This window comes from Heptranchias perlo, chromosome 2 (genome assembly GCF_035084215.1).
Source record: "Heptranchias perlo isolate sHepPer1 chromosome 2, sHepPer1.hap1, whole genome shotgun sequence".
In the NCBI taxonomy this organism is placed as follows: domain Eukaryota; kingdom Metazoa; phylum Chordata; class Chondrichthyes; order Hexanchiformes; family Hexanchidae; genus Heptranchias; species Heptranchias perlo.
This window is the reverse complement of record NC_090326.1, coordinates 168,104,074-168,109,253: the sequence shown is the minus strand read 5'-3', so window position 1 is coordinate 168,109,253 and position 5,180 is coordinate 168,104,074.

The following is a 5,180-nucleotide window of genomic DNA, read 5'->3' as shown; positions in this document are numbered from 1 at the left end:
CCGACCTTCCGACGGCGCGGCGCTCCCTCGGTACCGACCCTCCGACGGCGCGGCGCTCCCCTCGGTACCGACCCTCCGACAGCGCAGCGCTCCCTCGGTACTGACCCTCCGACGGTGCAGCACTCCCTCGGTACTGACCCTCCGACAGCGCAGCACTCCCTCGGTACCGACCCTCCGACAGCGCAGCACTCCCTCGGTACCGACCCTCCGACAGTGCGGCGCTCCCTCAGTACCAACCCTCCGACGGCGCGGCGCTCCCTCGGTACCGACCCTCCCCTCGGTACTGCATGAAGTGAGTCAGCCTGGATTACGTGCTCAAGTCTCTGGAGTGGAGCAAAGAACTCGTGCAGGATCTGCTCCAGCGGCAAGTCGATGGGGGTCGTGTGTCAGGGAGGAACTCCGAGGGCGTGAAGGGCCAGCAAGCCCTCGCTCATCACCTCCGAGGCCTCATAGATCATCTTCCGGTCCAGAGTCCCGCTCCGTGGAGCAGGGCGAGACTCGCTCGTGTTTCTTCTTCCAGAAGCTGCACAGAGAGAGACCTCAGTGATCAGCAGCCTGAAGGAGGGACGACGGCTCGGTGAACGTCCTCGCAGCAGCCTCGACCACACTGAGGATCACCAAATCCTTCTACGCCGGCGCTGTACGACGCGAAGCCCACCAGTCAGCGCGGCCCTCCCAGTCCTTCCTGTCCTCCATCACGGAGGTCTTAGAGGACAGCGAGCGGGGAGAGCATGGGTGGGCCACTGACCTTGGGACGAGCTGACACAAGGGTCGTCCGGTCCTTCGGGAAGAGGAGAACTCCCGGAAGCAACAGCTTACCGGTGGAGTTGTACTCGGCTCTGTGTGGACTGGAAGTGTACGGGGGGGAGTGCTTCTGGCAGGCAGCATGTCAGAGTCCATGAGGAAAGGCATCATCGCCCTCATCTACAAACGGAAGGGGGGGGGGGGGGGGGGGGGGGAAGAGGGGAAGAAATCAGAAATTGGCGACCCATTTCCTTGCTAAATGTCGACTATGAGATTCTGTCTGAGGCCATCGCCAACACGATCGAGTCTGTTCTGGAGCGGGCGATCCGCCCCGATCAGACCTGTACCATACCCGGCAGGAAGATCTCTGACAGCCTTGTGCTCGCTCAGGGATACGATCGCCTACGAGGGACAGGGTGGGGGTGGCGGTGAACACCTGCCTCATCAGCCTGGACCAGGAGAAGGCCCTTTGACAGAATATCCCACACGTACACGATGGACCGTGCTCTCCAGAATGGGGTTTGGGGAAGGAATCCCGCGATCAGATCCGAGACTGCTCTCCCGTGGACATCCGTAGTCCAGCCCTAGTCAACGGGTGGGAGTCGGAGAGCTTGCTGATCAGATCGGCGGAGTCAGGCAGGGCTGTCCTCCCTCCACAGGTCTTGTTCGTTGTCGTAGTCGTCAGCGAGCTTTTTGCCGCGCCCATCAGCGGAGCGACTGATCGCAGAGTCAGCGGAGGCTCTCGGGTTCAGGCTTCCCTGTACATGGACGACATACACCGTCTTCTGCTCCGATCAGCAGTCGGTCCATCGCTGTGATGGGCAATCTGCAGTCGTTTCGAGCTGGCATGGCTCGGCGGGGGGGGCCAGAGTAGGGCCAAGTTGTTTGGCAGGTGTGGGAGACCTCGTCCCCTTCACCGTCAGGTCCGACTCTCCGAAGTCGCTGGGGGTCTGGTTTGGGGAGCCCCGGGCCTGCACAAAGAACTGGGAGGAGTGGGTCAGCAAGGCCAAGCAGAAGCTTGGTGTGTGGGTGGGACGCTCCCTTCTCCATAACCGGGCAGGAACCTGGTGAGAGGTACTCGCCGTGTTGCTCTACGTGGCCAGGGTCTGGCCCCATTCCCCATTAACTCCGCCGTCACAGTCACCCGAGCTATCTTTCTCTTTGTCTGGAGGTCCAAGGTCGAACGTGTCTGCAGGGTCACCGTGTACAAGCCCCCAGACAAAGTGGGGGGTGGGCGGTGGGGAGGGGGGGGGGGAAAGAGCGCCCCCAATGCCGCTCTGATCTGATGGCCATCTTTGCGTGTGGCTGTCTCAGGATGTTTGTACAGCCCCCCCCCCAGTACGCAAACCCCAAGTGTCACTACGTTCTGGGTTTCTACCTGTCCAACGCGCTGAGAAGGCTGGGTCTGGCCACGCTGGCCGAGCAGGCGCAGGACGTCCCGTCCGGACTGGGCTGTCCCGGGTGGAGATGTTCCCGAGGAGGAACCCCTTCGACCCACGAGGCCGTCAGGCAGCGGTCGGCACGCGACGTTCCGGGGGCCCCCGCAGGGAAAGGAGAGGGTGGATCCGATCGGGCAGGTTCCCCACCGGACGGTCGGTCGGTGCCATTTGGCGGAACGTCTCTTCGCCGGAACTGACCGACAGGCACCAGGATGTAGCCTGGATGGGTGGTGGGAAAGGCCCTCTCCCCCAGTTGCGGGTCCCTTCCAACACACACGGAACCTCAGCGCCTCCGCGAGCTGCCCTCGAGGCGGAGGATGTGGGAAAGGCCACCCCCACTTTGTATTGTACAGAACGTATTAGACGATATGCCCTGTGTTTCAAAATTGTAATAATGGGATCGTACTGTGTACGATCTGCATTGCTTGAAATTGTGGCCTTTTTACATTGAACTGTTTTAAATTTTATGAAATGAAGTATATTTTTGAAATATTAAAAAAATGAACCCATGACCCTACCGACTCGGGGGGTGGGGTCAGAATGTTTTCCCAGAGTCACGGCCGACACTTTATCAGATCAGGAGCAGGAAACCCTGGCTGATTTCTCCCCCTCCCCTCCCTTTTCCCAGGGGGCACGGCGGTCACTTGTAAAGGCCCCGACCAACACCCTGGCCCAGAGCAGGGATCGAACCTGCGCCGCCCCCCCACCCCGACCGGCCTGTCTGGGGCACTGCCACTCGCTGCACAACCTGGCAACCCCACCCGGCTCTGATTCGGTGAACTTACTTATCGAACTCGGTAGTGGGTAGGGTCAGGAGACAGGAAACCACTGCCGGCATGTTCTGGGAAGCCCAGGAGAGAGACTGTCTGCATGACCGAGACCTTCACCTGCTCCTGCCTGATCGACTGCAGGCGGATATGCAACACCTCCAGCACCTCGGAGCACCTGCAATCAAAAAAACAAACACCGTCAACAGGTGACGGGTGGGGGGGGGCGAGCGGGGGGGTGACTGGGGAGGGGGGGAGCGGGAGGCGGGGGGAGGAGGGGCACGGAGCGACTGACAGGGGGGACACGGCCAACCCCCACTCTGCCCAGCTGCCCGTCACACATACACGAGACCCACCCACCAACCAGGTGCCTGCCCCTTTAAGAAAAGTTATGGCCACAACTCAAGCTCCCGTCTGTTTACTCCCCACCCACAATACACAGGGACGGGCTCTTCAGTCTGGTCGACCCGCCCTGTGAGGATATAATGATGTTTCTTTAACCCCCATTTTAACACAGTAGATTTTTTTACCTCCTCTTTTCCCCCTCAGGGTTTCAGTCCCAATCTCACAACTTGCCCAAACACCCATTCTTGATTTTTAAAAATTCATTCTCGGGATGTGCGCTCCCCCAGTGCAGTACTGAGGGAGCGCCGCACCGTCGGCAGGGTCGGTACTGAGGGAGCGCCGCACCGTCGGAGGGTCGGGTACTGAGGGAGCGCCGTACCGTCGGAGGGTCGGTACTGAGGGAGCGCCGCACTGTCGGAGGGGTCGGTACTGAGGGAGCGCCGCACCGTCGGAGGGTCGGTACTGAGGGAGCGCCGCACCGTCGGAGGGTCGCGTCACTGAGGGAGCGCCGCACTGTCGGAGGGTCAGTACTGAGGGAGCGCCGCACTGTCGGAGGGTCAGTACTGAGGGAGCGCCGCACCTCGTCGGAGGGTCAGTACTGAGGGAGCGCCGCTACTGTCGGAGGGTCAGTACTGAGGGAGCGCCGCACCGTCGGAGGGTCAGTACTGAGGGAGCGCCGCACCGTCGGAGGGTCAGTACTGAGGGAGCGCCGCCACTGCGTCGGAGGGTCGGTACTGAGGGAGCGCCGCACTGTCGGAGGGTCGGTACCGAGGGAGCGCCACACTGTCGGAGGGTCGGTACCGAGGGAGCGCCGCACTGTCGGAGGGTCAGTACTGAGGGAGCGCCGCACTGTCGGAGGGGTCGGTACCAGAGGGAGCGCCACACTGTCGGAGGGTCGGTACCGATGGGAGCGCCCGCACTGTCGGAGGGTCAGTACTGAGGGAGCGCCGCACCGTCGGAGGGTTCAGTACCGAGGGAAACCGCCGCACTGTCAGAGGGTCAGTACCGAGGGAGCGCCGCACCCGTCAGAGGGTCAGTACCGAGGGAGCGCTCGCACCGTCGGAGGGTCAGTACCGAGGGAGCGCCGCAACCGTCGGAGGGTCAGTACCGAGGGAACGCCGCACCGTCAGAGGGTCAGTACCGAGGGAGCGCCGCACCGTCGGAGGGTCAGGACCGAGGGAGCGCCGCACCGTCGGAGGGTCAGTACCGAGGGAGCAGCCGCACCGTCGGAGGGTCAGTACCGAGTGGAACGCCGCACCGTCGGAGGGTCGGTACCGAGGGCGTAACGCCGCACCGTCGGAGGGTGCAGTACTGAGGGAGCGACAGCACCGTCGGAGGGGTTCGGTACCGAGGGGAACGCCGCACTCGTCGGAGGGGGCGGTACCGAGGGAGTGCTGCACTGTTGGTGGTGCCGTCTTTCGGATCAGACGTTAAACCGAGGCTCCGTCTGCCCTCTCAGGTGAAAGATCCCACGGCCACTATTCGAAGAAGAGCAGGGGGGAGTTCTCCCGTGTCCTCATCCAAATTTATCCCTCAACCAACATCACTAGAACAGATTATTTGGTCAGTGCTGATTGTGGGACCAGTGAAAGGCGCGATATAAATGCAAGCTCGCTCTTTGTACGTTCCCAAAGTAGCCGCTTCCTGGCCTCCGCCCCCCGCTAGCCGATTGAAAGGTAAACTGAAACATTATTATTAATGTCTATTCCATTTTAAATAAATGAATAGTGGGAGGGACAGTAAATTACAATTGTTGGTTCTGTCTGTGGCTTCGAACCGGACCAGCAGAGGGCGATGATAAGCCATGGAGAATTGGTGCAACAGCTCCATCTGCTGTCAGCACAATATCACTGCAAGGATTGAAATTTTAACGACAACGAACCCA